This window comes from Saimiri boliviensis, chromosome 21 (genome assembly GCF_048565385.1).
Source record: "Saimiri boliviensis isolate mSaiBol1 chromosome 21, mSaiBol1.pri, whole genome shotgun sequence".
Taxonomy (NCBI): Eukaryota; Metazoa; Chordata; class Mammalia; order Primates; family Cebidae; genus Saimiri; species Saimiri boliviensis.
The window spans coordinates 27460032-27475750 of NC_133469.1; the positions used below are offsets into that span (position 1 = coordinate 27460032).

The window sequence follows — 15719 nt, forward strand, 5'->3', positions numbered from 1 at the left end:
AAAGTAAGATGCATTTCCTTGTCTTGAAAGAGAAATGTTTTTTTTTCTGGGGCTTCTGGAATATCAGGTGAATATCATTTTTGACTGCCATTGTGAATCAGGCCTCAGCTGTCATGGACTGTAGCTACCAGTCACTGGAATCTATGACCAACTGAGGCCTGATCGATGATGTCAGTCAAAAGATGACATCACGCCGGGCGCGGTGGCTCAAGCCTGTAATCCCAGCACTTTGGGAGGCTGAGGCGGGTGGATCACAAGGTCGAGAGATCGAGACCATCCTGGTCAACATGGTGAAACCCCGTCTCTACTAAAAATACAAAAAATTAGCTGGGCATGGTGGCACACGCCTATAATCCCAGCTACTCAGGAGGCTGAGGCAGGAGAATTGCCTGAACCCAGGAGGCGGAGGTTGCGGTGAGCCAAGATCGTTGCACTCCAGCCTGGGTAACAAGAGCAAAACTCCGTCTCAAAAAAAAAAAAAAAAAAAAAAAAAAAGATGACATCACTTACAAACTGGTAGTGAACATATTTCTCAGTAACCACCTTTTCTTCTTGAAAAATAATTTTGTATTTGGCATCCAATGTGACCTTGCTAAATATTCCATGAAAACCCACTGCCTCGGTGGCTCACACCTATAATCCCAGCACATTGGGAGGCTGAGGCAGGTGGGGCGAATATGGTGAAACCCCATCTCTACTAAAAATACAAACAGCCGGGCGTGGTGGCAGGTGCCTGTAGTCGCAGCTACTTGGGAGGCTGAGGCAGGAGAATTGCTTGAACTTGGGAAGCTGAGGTTGCAGTGAGCCGAGATTGTGCCACTGCTCTCCAGCCTGGGAGACAGAGCAAGAATCTGTTAAAAAAACAAAGACAAAAACCAACTGCCTTTTCTGCAAGCATCCTTCATGCTTTATTTGGGGGCCAGTGGCTTGATCACTGTTTGACATCTGGTTTTCTAATACCACCAAGTGAATAAAAGACCTGTGCAGTCAGGACCCAGTATGATCTGATCCTCGTGATGTTTTTTTTTCTCTCTTATTGCAGGAAAACTCCACAGGTCAATATCATCACCGTATGTATTCTGTTTTTTTTTTTTTTCTTTCTTTCTTTTCTTTCTTTCTTTTTTGTTGTTAACAGCTTTATTGAGATGTAGTTGACATGCAAACCAATTCACTCATTTACTGGGTGATTCAGTGCTTTTAGGGTATTTATAGGCTTATGCACCCACATTACAATCTAATTTTAGAATCTCTTCATTCCTTCTGAAAGAAATCTCGCTAGTAGACACTCTTCTGTTTTTCCCAACCTTACACCCCCGGTTCTAGGCAGCCACTAATCTACTTCCTGTTTCTATAGTAAGTGCCTTTCTGTATTAACTGGTTCTTAAGGTGACTATTTCACATTGATGAGGTTGCCCTAGCTAGGAAGCCAAGGCTCTTTCATTTCTTTCTGCCCCTCTCCTTTGCCATCCTTCAGCACCAAGGAGAATGGTCCAGCAGCAGCTCAGTCCGTGCTTCTCAACCGCCCAGCTCCACACACTCCAGCCCCCGTCCACATTCCCCAAAGCTCCTTGTGAGATTCCTCAGCAGCACCCGTGCCCTGACTGTCACTCTGTGTTCTCCTAGCTCCTGCTCAAGACCTGGAGGAGTGTGCCCATGGCAGCCAGGAGGAGGAGGTGGCCTCTGATATGGTAACATGCATTTCTTTGTCTGGAAGAGAACTTTTTTTTCTGGGGCTTCTAGAATATGAAGTGAATATGATTTTTGACTGCCATTATGAATCAGGTCTCAGGGGGTCGTGGACTCTAGTGCCTGGTCACTGGAGTTTATGACCAACTGAGGCCTGATGGACGATGTCAGTCAAAACACAGCATCACCTACAAACTGTCTGGAAGTGAGCATTTTTCTCAGTAGCAACGTTTTCTTCTTGAAAAATAACTTTGTATTTCCCAGCCAACATAGACACTTGCTAAATATTCTAAACTCACTGCCTTTTCTGCAAGCATCCTCTATGCTTCATTTGGGGCCGGTGACTTCATCACCATTTGACATCTACCATTTAGTAGAGACAGGGTTTCACCATGTTGACCAGGATGGTCCTAATCTCTTGACCTCGGCCTCCCAAAGTGCTGGCATTCCAGGCATGAGCCCCCGTGCCCAGCCTGACATCTGGTTTTCTAATGTCACCAAGTGAATAAAAGCCTCCTGCCAACAGGACCCAGCATGATGTAATCCTCACAGTGTTTCTTTTTTCTCTTATTGTAGGAAACCTTTGAGGCCCAGTATCACCACCGTACGTATTCTTTTCCCTTTAAAGTTACTAAGACGTAGTTGACATACAAACCGATTCACCCATTTAAAGTAGGTGATTCAGTGTTTTTACTATATTTACAGGGTTGTGCAACCATTGTTACGATCTAATTTTAGAACCTCTTCATTCCCCCTCAAAAAACCCCATTCGTAGTCACTCACTCCTGTTTTTCCCAAGCCCCACACCCCCGGTTCTAGGCAGCCCTAATCTACTTCCTGTTTCTATAGTAAGTGCCTTTCTGTATTAACCGGTTCTTCAAATGACTATTTCACATTGATGAGGTTGCCCTGGCTAGGAAGCCAAGGCTCTTTCATTTCTTTCTGCCCCTCTCCTTTGCCTTCCTTCAGCACCAAGGAGAATGGTCCAGCAGCAGCTCAGTCCGTGCTTGTGAACCGCCCAGCTCCACACACTCCAGCCCCTGTCCAGAGTCCCCGAAGCTCCTTGTGAGATTCCTCAGCAGCACCCGTGCCCTGACTGTCACTCTGTGTTCTCCTAGCTCCTGCTCAAGACCTGGAGGAGTGTACCCTTGGCAGCCAGGAGGAGGAGGCGTCATTCTATGAGGTAAGATGCATTTCTTTGTCTGGAAGTGAAATGGATTTTTTTTCTGGGGCTTCTAGAATATGAAGTGAATATGATTTTTGACTGCCATTGTGAATCAGGCTTCAGTTGTCATGGACTCTAGCGACCGGTCACTGGAGTTTATGACCAACTCAGGCCTGATTGACGATGTCAGTCAAAACATAACATCACCTACAAACTGTCTGGAAGTGAGCATTTTCCTCAGTAGCAACGTTTCCTTTTTCAAAAATAATTTTGTATTTTCTAGCCAACATGGACACTTGCTAAATATTCCAAGCAAACCCACTGCCTTTTCTGCATGCCTCCTCTATGCTTTATTTGGGGGCCAGTGACTTGATCACTGCTTGCCATCTGGTTTTCTAATGTCACCAAGTGAATAGAAGGGCTGTGAGAACAGGACCCAGGATGATCTGATCCTCATGGCGTTTTGTTTTTCTTTTTGCAGGAAGACTGTACAGTCCAGCATTACTACCGTATGTATTCTTTTATTTAAATCCCAATAAAGGGATATAGTTGACATGCAGACCACTTTGCCCATTTAAAGTGGGTGATTCAGTGTTTCTACTACATTTACAGGGTTGTGCAAGCATGTTTGTGTTCAGGTGGAAACTCAGTCTCCCATCACTTAGCCTGGTCATAGTTTCTGTGTACTCTGCTTAGGACATCTTGTGAAATGAAAAGGGTACAAGAAGTTTGCTTGAGGGACTGAGCATCAGGCTGAGCTCTTGGCTTCCTTCCAGGAGGATGAAGAGTAGGTCAGGCTTCCCAAGGTGAGACAGGAGAATCTCCATCATGCGCTGTTGATGCTACTGCTGAAACAGGTTTTTGTTTCCTTCTGGAAACTTTCATGCCCAGAAAGCCAAGGTAGTTGCTTTAAGTCGTGATGAATACCAAGTAGACCACCGGATGGTGTGAGGTTTCTTTTGGAGCTTTCCAGTTGAATTTGATTGTCCTGTATGTGTCAATATTTTTCCAACAGGACAAAACGATTTCATTGTCGGCAATGTCACTTGTCCACTCCAGAAGTGATTTTCTCGTGACCAGATTGTTTTAGACATCTTTAATCTCTAGATGATAGCTTCCCAGTGGTGCTGCAGGAGCCTTGCTATGTGTGATTTAAGGAAAATGTCAGTCTTACCAACACTGAGATTCTTAGAATTCATGGACAGCTGCTCCGTGGGCTCCATGGGACACAGCAAGAGAGCACCTTGTGCTAAACCTGAAGGGGAACATAATTTAGAGGATCAGAGAGGGAAAAAATGAGGACATCTGGGATATTGTGAAAGGAGAATCTCAAGGTTGCAATGTTAGGGGCATCAGTTCAGCATCATCACCAGGGCCCCAGCAGGATATGAGACCCCTTCTGGGGAGGAGTGAGTAGGACTGGGCCTTCCTCTCTGCTGAGAGCATGGCGTAAACATCACCCTAAATGCCTTGAGAAAGGAGCTTCCTTCCTGTCCCATGTCTTCTCCATCTCTCTGTGTGATGATGGCAATGACACCAGCAGAAATTGGTGAGAGGGGCAGAACAGGAATCAGGTCCTCACTTTTCTGACACAGAGTAGACAGGACACAAGTCAGTAGGAATGAATTTCAGGATCAGGCCAGACACAGAGAGGTCTCAGATCTTACCTTTCTGGGGCTGGGAGAGATAATGTTTTCATTTTTTGCCTCTTCTGGAAGTCACCTGAGGAACGATCCTTCAGTAGACACTGTTGGCCAAGGGTTGTCTGGCCCAGAAATGTGTTCAACTGGACGGAGGGCCAGAGCTCTTGGCCTGGGCAGCTGCAGCACTCCTGAGTAGCAGGGCAGGTGGGGAGGGGCACGAGTTCCCGTGCAGGGTGAGCTGAGCATAGGGATGGGGACTGATCCCAGAGTCCAGGTCATCCTTGAAACTCTTCTGTGGAATCCATAACAACTTAGTTTCCACTTCTTTTGGAGATGGTTTAAAATCTTCCGTATCAAACTCTTTTCTGAGTCTTCCCACAGATGGATGGAGGAACCCTGGCCATGGGCGTTTACTAGCAGGGCAGTGACCGTGTCTTCCTCATTTGTCCTTATCCCAGAAATGAGTCCTGGGGTGGACATGTTAGGTCCCATGGATGTTTTAATGAACATGCCCGTGGGATGAGCTCTAGGTTACCCCAGGGCTGGGATCTAGTGCAGGAGTGGAAAGGTGTTCTTCTCAGCCTGTCCAGCCTGTTGAGCCCCACACTCATCCTGGAGCCTGCCCAGCTTCTGAGTCAGGGTCCCTGGAGATGAGGGTGAGCTTCTGAGGACAGTGAGACGCCCCCACGCCTCTGCTCCTGCTGTTCTGATCTAGTCTAGTCACAGGTGTGCAGGGCCACGCTCTTCCACTGGGTGCAAGCGCGTCCCTGCTGGGATCCCTCTGGACCTGGATGTTGTCCTCACTATCATATGCCCAGCCCCACACAGTGACGGGCCCTTGTGCAGGTGCCTAGGAAATAACCTTAAATGTGTGGTAGGATCAGAGCAGCAAACGATTCTGGAAAAACCCAGGATAGGGGAGTCAGCTCTTCCTCATTTCTGGATCTCTGGAGCTGTCCATTGTATAGGTGCCTCTTTATAGTTAAGTAAATTTAAACATATACAATTAGAAAATCAGAACCTCATCACAACTGCCACTGTGCAATGGCCCAGCAGCCGTACAGCAGAGAGCATTTCCATCCCCACAGAACGCCGTCAGCACATCTGCTGTGAGCCTGGCTGAGGGTCTGATTGTTGACCTCAGCTCACTCAAAGCGTGCACATCAAAATTGGAATCTCAGGGTTGTGAGGTTAGAGGTGATACTTATAATGGACCAGGGGAAGGAAAAAGTTGTAAGGTGATTCCTTCGGCTCGTCTTTCTCACGTGAAGGCTGGAATGTGTGAGCAATGCCTTGTTGAAGACCTTTGACTCCACAGACCCCAGCGAGAGTCTGAGAATACCGAGGAAAGGGCAGGGTGATCTTGTGTAATCCAGTGTGACCTCACCTGGAGTAGGAGGGTGGGTGAGTCACTTGCTTCTTGCTGAGATTTGTGTCTCTAAAGATTGGCCAGTGGACACCATCCATGAGGGAAGCTGCAATAGGACAGTTTCTGCAGGTAGAAAATGATATTCCAGGAGTATTTCTGGGAGCAGTTGGGTTACACTGGTTGCTTTGGAACCTAGGGGCTATGAAGTCAGAATTAAAAAAATGGTTGTAGAATCGGACTTGTTCCTGTTGTATTTTAAGAAGACAGAGATGAGAGGATGTGTGTCCATGGGCTTTGTGGGCTGCGTTTGTAACCATCATTTCTTGCTCTGGCATTTAATGATTCCTTTTCCCAGGAGAAATTCCTTTTCCCAGTTTTACCTGCCTATGTCACCGCAAACATCAAAGCCTTGCTTTTTGTTTGGTTAACATCTTTTGGGAATTGGGAATGCGAGAGTGTTAGGTCTTGGCATTGTCTAAGATGCAAGATATTTGGTGAGACTCCCTCACGGTCGCAGTTTGAACATAGTTGTTTCTCTGAGATGGTCTCAGAATCTTCATTCCATATGCCACACCCAGCAAAGCTCCCTGAGTTATTCACGGTCTCCAGCCACCAGGGCACTGACTTTTACTCTGTCTCCCTGCAGCTCCTCCTGAGGATTGCATGACTCTAATTTCAGTAACATCAGAGGATTACTCAGCTGGCGATGACAATGTAGGAACCCCTTTCTCTGTCTTCTAAAGAATGGCCTGTCGGGAGTAGGGTGGCAGAAGGGAGAGGATCAGGATCAACAGCTAATAGATGCAGGGCTTAACACCTAGGTGATGGGGTGATATGTGCAGCCAACCACCATAGCACACATTTACCTATTTGATAAACCTGCATCTTCTGCGCATGCCTCCTGGAACTTAAAATTCAAACCAAAACCAAGCAAAAACATCTTTGCTTTTCTGGTTTCTTTTCTTCTCAATTAATTTTGATATAAAAATCTGAGAAGGCACATTATGTAACGGCATATCCAGTTCTCGTTGTTGGTGTGGAATTCAGTGGGAGTGTCTTCCCGTGAGACATTAGAATGTTTTAAAGTAACAGCATCTATGATCAACTCGAATGCAGAGGAATTTTCCTCAACAGCAGCTTTCCTCCTTGCTTTAGGCATTGTGCTGTTGCCAATCTAAATCAACTTCATAGATAAATTCTGTGGGGAAAGGTCTTGGTTTTTCCACAGGTGTCCTCTATACTAGGAGTTTTGATTCTTGGCCTTTGACTCAACCACGGTTTCACAACTAGTTTTCTGAGGTCATTAAGAGACTAATAGATCCGTGTGAGGGCTGCGGCAGAATTAATCTGATCCTCATAGCGTCTTTTGTCTAATTGCAGATTTCATCATCCTGTGGCGATGGTACGTACCTTGAAGCAGCTCACTTGCTGAGAAACAGACTTGCTGGTTTTAATATATGTCTATATACAAACCTGCTTCTGGGTTCCTGTTAAAAAACACTGGGGTCTGGTGAGAGCAAATAATTTTGCAAGTACATAACTATGACCAGAGGGCCTGTTTGAATGTGTGTGAACCCAGAGGACCAGCCAGGGGATCTGTGTGAGCCGACGTGGCTTCAGCTGGAGTAGGAGGAGTGAGTGCACCTCTCTCTGACTTATTCTGATATTGGTGGTTGTAAAGAGCGGATTCTGGAGAAACTCAACAGTGAAGAGTATGCCTTTCCAGGTAGGCAACAAAATTACAGGTGGGATCTAATAAAACAGGGTTCCCAGGAGCCTTGAGGTTATGCCTGCTGCCTGGGAGGCTGAGGGAGCACGTAGAAAGAGAAGAAGAAAAAGAAAATACGGGTAAAGCTTTGTTCTTTTCCGAGTTGAATGTCATCATGGTGAGAAGGCTTTTGAGTATCCTGTGTTTGTGATCACGTCTTCTTGCTTTATTATGTAAAGACGATCTTTCTGAGAACACCTGCTCTTTTCTGCTTTTCTGCCTCTGCCACTGCCTAATGTCAAAGCCTTTGGTTTGAAACACAGTTCTGTCACCAGGTAGTTGTTTAATCCTGGAGACAAAAATTCTTCCACAGTGTGCCCAGATTCTCAGCAGCGTATTTGTTTGTCTGTCCTTGCTGTTTACTGGTGATAGCAAGGGCTCTTTCCCTGGGCATAGAGGACAGGATGAAAATTCACTCTGGGCTCACTGCAAAAGCCCCTGTGTCTTGGAAATGGAGGGAGAAGCACAAACTTGAGCATGCTGCTCATTTTTTTTATTTGAATGAGAGTATGCACCTTTACCATCATTTGCTGAAGAGGATTTCCTTTACCCACCGTATATTCTCGGCACCTTTGTTGAAGGTCAGTGGACTATATATGCATGCCTTTAATTTAGAACTCTCTATTTTATATCTGTGATACTTATGGATGCCCCCATGCTAGGACTATGCTGTCTGAATTTCTGTATCTTTTTCTCTTGTAGATTTCAGTGTCACGAATGTGTGTCTTCCAGCACTATCCTTTTTCAACAGTGTGATGGTTATTTGAGACATGTACAAATTCATAAAAGTTTTAGGATTATCTTTTCCATTTCTGCACAAATGGCTATTACCAGTTTGATAGTAGTTGTTGTGAGTCTGTAGATCATTTATGTAGTATTGTGTATTAGTCAGATATAGTCTTTTCTTTTTCTTTCTTTCTTTTTTTTTTTTTGAGATGGAGTTTCACTCTTGTTACCCAGGCTGGAGTGCAATGGCATGATCTTGGCTCACCGCAACCTCTGTCTCCTGGGTTCAGGCAATTCTGCCTCAGCCACCATGCCCAGCTAATTTTTGTATTTTCAGTAGAGACGAAGTTTCACCACGTTGAGTTGACCAGGATGGTCTCAATCTCTTGACCTCGTGATCCACCCACCTTGGCCTCCCAAAGTGCTGGGATTATAGATGTGAGCCACTGTGCCTGGCCGGTATAGTCTTTCTGTCCGTGATTACTACCTTTCCACTTATTGATGCCTTCTTCATTTCCTTTCAGTTGTGTTTTGTTCATATCAGGCTGCAAGTATTTCACCTCCTGGGTTAGATTTATTCCTAAGTATCTAATTTTTTCAGAGGTTATTATCCATGGAATCACATTTGGAAACTTCTTATTGGATTGTTCATATTGAATGCATATTAACACAACTGCCATTTGAGTATTAACCATATACTGCAATTTTGATGACTTTATCAGCACTAATAGCGTTCTTGTAGACTATCTCAGATTTTGTATATGCAGAATGTTAAGGTTCTCAGCTTCATACCTATTTTCTCAAGTATATTGTTACTGTGAAGGTCTATTCGTATTCACCTATTCACCTACTGAATGGTGTCCTTCCAAATGGTGTAGTAAGGTTGTTCAGGAAATACTTTGCCTTCTTCTTACTCCACAATTTATACTTTTAATTCTTTGTTCATGCTATTGCATTCATTTTTTTCCCCATAGAGTAAAATGCATTATTTCTGATTAGATTCTGCATACCTAACTTGCCCCCTAGGTGTTGACTAGAAGAATATAGGAATGTCTATTGTGCTTCTGTTTTTCCACCGTCAATGATCTTTTAAACTCCAGACTTCAGAATCTGAAGTGAATCTGGAATGTGGAAATGTGAGGGAAGTACACAAGAAAGAAACCTGACATGACACAGCTATTCCCAGGGCTTTCCTCTTTCCCTCAGCCTGCACGTATATTAAGTTACAACATTTGAGAGCATGTTGCCTCTACTCATATCACAAATTTTCCCAAATACATGATGATAATATCTGTGTCTAGGCCAGTTTATCCACCAAAACATAATTTTTAAAATTGTAACATGTAATGATAACACATGATAATAATATAAAATGTCATATATTCTAATAATATAATTACATGTTATAATTTAAATAATATAACATTTATAAATAAATGTTATACTATTAATATTATATATTCTAATATAATATAATATATAATAATAATAATAATAATTATTATTTTTTGAGACGGAGTTTCGCTCTTGTTACCCAGGCTGGAGTGCAATGGCGCGATCTCGGCTCACCGCAACCTCCGCCTCCTGGGTTCAGGCAATTCTCCTGCCTCAGCCTCCTGAGTAGCTGGGATTACAGGCACGTGTCACCATGCCCAGCTAATTTTTTTTCTTGTATTTTTAGTAGAGACGGGGTTTCACCATGTTGACCAGGATGGTCTCGATCTCTCGACCTCGTGATCCACCCGCCTCGGCCTCCCAAAGTGCTGGGATTACAGGCTTGAGCCACCGCGCCCGGCCTATATTATTATAATATAATAATATTAATAGTATAACATTTATGCTGCTATAAACACTCATGTATAGGTTTTGGTATACATGTGTATTTTAATTTCTCCTGGACAAATACTTAAAAGCAAAATTACTGGGCCATATGGTAACTCTATGGTTGGGTTTCTGAGGAGCTGCCAGATTGTTTTCCATGGTGGCTCTACCATTTTTGCAATCCCAATAGCAGTGTATGAGGGTTTCAGTTTCTTCACATCCTGTTTAATACCAAAACATAATTTTTAACATATTCTTGCCAATTATTCAAAATTCCCTATGTACAGAGACATCAATAATAGAATATCACCCAACCTATTACCTTCCTCAGAAGTAAAAGATGCACAAATCAGGTCTCCTGTGATGCCACACAGAGCACTTTTCCAAGGCTAAGCTACGGTCATCTCCCTAACTTGGCAGCAGGCTCAGTTTGAGCCACTTTACATTTCAGAGGAAGAAATCATACAGGATATTAAGTCATATGTGTAGAAGCTTCCATTCTGGTAGATCATTCTCCTCCCAAGTAAACTGGTATTCATCGCATTTGACCAGGTATCTGCTGATCTTTTCACAAAGCCACTGGTTCATTTTGCAGACAGCATACATTTACATTGTTCTATTTCAGAAGCTGCGATTGTGTGGAATCAGGATGTCACCAAAAGCATTTCTGACACTTGTATCTCATTCTTTTGACAGAAGGTTAGAGTTAAGTTGAAGAGATGATTTTTAAACAAAGCAGCTGGGCATCGTGGCATTGCTCCTGACTCGGGAGCTCATCCTTGGGTTTGCAGGCAGTTCTGGAGCTTGCTAATCTGTGAGATGCCAAGCAAGTCATTTCTCCTCTAGTTTACCGTCCTGAAGATATACAATACACAGTTAATTTTAATTGACACATTCAATCCTTACTACAGACCTCACCTAAGTAGTGGTTGCTTACTATCCCCATACTCCTTGGATGGAGAAACCGAAGGGCTAATGAATGTGCCCATGCTTCTAAGTCCCTAAGGGAAGGAGGCTAGATGTGAACCCAGGCATGCAGCCCTAAAGCTGCATTGTTAATGAATTGTTCAACTGCAGTTATTACCCTGAGAAGGTTGGCTCTCAACCCTATCAGCACGTGTAGCCATAAGGTGGTGCCCTCACACAGGCGAGTCCTAGATGTACACGAGTCTATGGAGTTCCCAAACACTGTATGATTACAAGGTGGCTGCAGCAGTCAGGTAGCTTAGGGCAGACGCAGTGAATATAACTGCAGGGTTTGGCACAGCCATTGGTGTGAAAAATACAGAGATACCCCAGATGTCTCTGACAGCAGGGTCAAATACAAGTTCCGAATATTAGGAAGCAGTACTTAGAAATACTGATAAACTCCTTTCAGCGCTGGGAACATTTCTCAGCAGTTGCCCCAAACAAATATCTTACTGCTACAAAGCATTTTTGAGATAGTTGAAAACTCTGTCCCCACAAGACCTAGGAATGATCAAATCCCTCAAGCTACATTCATTAGACACAAAGACAATGAAGACAGCAAAAGAGCATTTGGTTATTAGTTCACCACACTCATTGCAACTCTTTGCACTGCAGAGTTAAAATACATCAGCATCTAGCCCATGTCTCCTTTCTTAAAATTAACTGTGCTCAATTGACTGGCAAGCCCAAGGATAGATACTGTCCATAGGCAATTACTAAACATGCATGACAAAGGATAGGTGGACTGAAGAACTATCAGTGTGATTAATACCAGTTATTTTGTGGGATATAATTTCAATCTTTCCAATTCTTCTGTCATCAACTACAACAAAGGATTAGTACGTAATTACAATTGACTGGTTTGCCTAGAACTCAATCTGTCTATTCAGCTTAGCTTATTCAAGGATTCAAAATCCTAAAAAACAGGACTGCAGCGACAGTCAGTGTGAATCCATAAATGAAAAAATGTTATTGGGACACAAATCATACAAACAAATATTGTTGTCATTTCCCATTGACACAGCAAATAAATCCCCAGTGCCCTCTTCTAAAAGATAAAACCCATCACGATTCCAACATCGTAAACCAAAAAGTTATCTGAGACAGGTCTAAGTTTAATTTGCCAAGGTTGAGGACATGGTGGTGGCAGAGCCTCAGGAGGTCCTGAGTACACGTGCCCAAGGTGATCGAGCTACAGTTTGGTTTTCACATGTTTTAGGGAGATGCAAGACATCAATTAATACATGAAAAATGTAAATTTGTTCAATCCGGAAAGACAGGACCACAGAAAGTGGGAGAAGGAGGGGACTCCAAGTCATAAGGAGGATTTCAAGATTTTCTGATTTTCAATTGGTTGAAAGCATTTATCTAAAAACCTGGAATCAGTCTGGGTGCAGTGGCTCATGCCTGTAATCCCAGCACTTTAAGAGGCTGAGGTAGGCGGATCACGAGGTCAGTACTTTGAGACCAGCCTGGCCAATATGGTGAAACCCCGTCTCTACTAAACATGCAAAAATTAGCTGGGTGAGGTGATATGCCTCTGCAATCCCAGCTACTTGGGATTCTGAGGCAAGAGAATCGCTTGAACCTGAGAGGTGGATGTTGCAGTCAGCCAAGATTGCACGACTGTACTTCACCCAGGGCGAGAGAGCAAGACTCCATCTCAATCAAACAAACAAACAAAAAAACTGAAATCAATAGAAGTAAGTGTCTGGGTTGAGATAAGAGGTTAGGGAGACCCAGGTTTTTATTATACAGATGAAGGCTCCAGGTAATAGGCTCAGAGAGAATGAATAGATGGTCTGTTTCCAAAAAAAAAAAAAAAAATTCCAGACTCTTAATCCTTTCCTAATGAGGAAAAAAGACCCAGAAAGAGAAGGGTATTCCCTACAGAGTCTAGATTTTCCCCACAAGAGACAGCTTTAAGGGGCCATTTCAAAGTATGTCAAAGAAATACATTTTGGGGCAAAAGACTTTGATTTCTTTCAGGGCCTGCCGTCGGTCCCGTTGGTGTCTTACTGCTCCAAAGTGTCTGTCTTGTCAGCCTTTAGGTCTCTGTTTTAAGGTGAATTCGGGTGAGTTGTGTCTGCATACCAAAGAGAAGAGGGTATGATGAGGTGTGTCTGACCACCCATCCCCATGATGGCCTGAACTCCCGTTTCAGGTTTTCTTTAGAATGCCCTTGGCCAAGAGGAGGGGTCCGCTCAGTTGGGCAGCTTATAATTTTACTTTTGGTTTTTCAACACTCTGCATGCTTTAATTCATTCAACCCTTGCTAGAGCCACACCTGGGGTTTTCCTGGTTGTTCCCACTGCTCAGGTGGGGAATATGAAGTGCCAGGAGTAGTGATCCAAGCTCTGGAGTTCCTGAGTAAAAAATGAAAACGTGAACCCAGGCACATGGTCCAGTGCTGATGCTCTCAACTACTGACATGCACTTAGGCCTCAGCCGTGAGGTTTTAGTCTCTATGTAGAGAGTTCAGCATTTCCCTGTAAGCCTTAAAGCACTGAGCCCGAGAGAGTCCAGACACTGACGATGACTATAAAGTGGCCTTTGTGGCCACATAATCCAGAGTCATGATAGGTACATTTTCCTGCAGACAGGTATAGTCATTCGTGTTAAAAGCACAAAGAAACCCAGATGTTTTCAGTTCACAGAGTCTAAGAGGTGTGTGGGATCACATAGGCTTGTGTGGCCCACCGCTGTCAGTTCTGAGATTACTTGGCTCAGCATCTGGCCAGACCCTGTAAGAATCAGTGATCTATTTTAGTATATTTTGTAATATGACCTCCACTGGGGAGAGAGTGCTGAGATCCTAAAATGCCCGAAATCCTGCCGGCAAAAAATGTTGAGGACAGTGACAAATGAGAACTGAAGGCACCGCTTGGTAATTGGCCTGGCTTCTATTTTGTGGCAACTTTCTCGTACATCTGAATTGAAGACCCTCAGCCTCAACCCATCCCCCACCTCCATGATGAAAAATCTCCCTTGACTGCCTAGTGTCACCTGGACAGTCATCAGCCCAATGGAAATACAACTTAGCTTTGATGCAAGTACAAATCTCATGCGACAGATAAGTGCATAGCAGCACGATCTTGTGACATGTGAGGAAGACAGTGGCAATTTAGCTCAAGCCGGGTAGGAGAAATGAAGGAACCCTGTCACTGAGTCACAGCATGTAGTTCAAGACCATTTGGAGACTATTTTGTGTGACGTTAGGTGAACTTTAGCTGCTAAGTCAAGGACTTTATCATTTCTTTCCTGCTCATCGTTGTCATCCTTCTCCCACAAGGGAGGATAGCATAAACAAAAGAACATTTACATATGAATCCTCAAAAGTTATGTAGCTTATTCTCATCCAGGTAATCAAATGCAGCCCTCTCTGCCCGCCTGAACAGTCTTCTCTGTCTTTGCGTTTTCATTTAATGAATATATTTGTATATTTTCCACGTGCTAAATTTTTTTGGAGGCCACAGTGTAAATGAGATAGAATCTTCATGTCGACAGCTGATAAGTTAGATTTAACATGACTGATAAAAATGTGTGATTTTTTAATACCAATATTCTGTATGTCTGAACAAATAGGCATCAAAAAATCTTGTAAAAGCTAGTTAACAAAGAAATCACCACCCTACTCATGGTCAATTTTGTATGAATTTCTTCATTTCTATTTTTATGGCTTTTCTTATTTCAGTAGATAGCATAGATTTGAACCTGGAAACTTGTTCTCATTGCAGGAAGGATTCAGAGTCATATCTCTCAGCTTCACTGGTGTAGGTAGAGCAGGCTCTGGGAGGTTGGCCAGTTCGAATGAAGTGTGATTTTTAGGGAATCTCCTCAGGGAGTGTGACGCAGAAGCTGCTCAAGCCCTTGATCACAAGGGTCCAATAAGAGTGTGTGCGCACACCATGGTTCCAGAAGATGACTTTAAAAAAGAAAATCATGACAATTTTTTTTTTTGAGACGGAGTTTCGCTCTTATTACCCAGGTTGGAGTGCAATGGTGCGATCTCGGCTCACCGCAACCTCCGCCTCCTGGGTTCAGGCAATTCTCCTGCCTCAGCCTCCTGAGTAGCTGGGACTACAGGCACGTGCCACCATGCCCAGCTAATTTTTTGTATTTTCAGTAGAGACGGGGTTTCACCATGTTGACCAGGATTAAATAAGCTTTAATTCAAGTAATACATTTCCTAAACATGCTAAATGTACTACCAGCATGAATTCATTTCTAGAGTAGTGACGTGGTCTTGAATATGTTCAGAAAATACCGTTCGTTTAGAAGAGTTTGTGGGAAAGAGAAAGACACTCTTCCGTTGAACCTTAGTGTGTATTTGAGTTCCATTTGGAGTTGACTCTTTTGTGTTGCTGCATGATGCCTCTAATACAAGACTGAGGCTTCCATGTCTCATCTCTTTCCTCCTCCCCTCCCTTGCCATCCCTCTTCCACTCTGGGTGATGGCCCAGCATCAACTCAGTCCATGCTTGTTAATCAGCCGCCTCCATATACCACATTCAGCAAAGCTCCCTGAGTGACTCACAGTCACCAAACACCAGGGTACTGACTTTTCCTCTG

The 15719-nt window shown here is 43.7% G+C and overlaps 1 long non-coding RNA gene across 1 annotated transcript; it reads left to right on the forward strand.

The window, feature by feature from the left end:
- The first annotated feature begins 2804 nt into the window (after positions 1-2804).
- Positions 2805-6569, forward strand: LOC141582629 (uncharacterized). The gene is made up of 3 exons (XR_012515515.1): positions 2805-2869; positions 3333-3360; positions 6510-6569. It is a non-coding gene; the product is annotated as an uncharacterized LOC141582629 (long non-coding RNA).
- The last annotated feature ends 9150 nt before the right edge of the window (positions 6570-15719 follow it).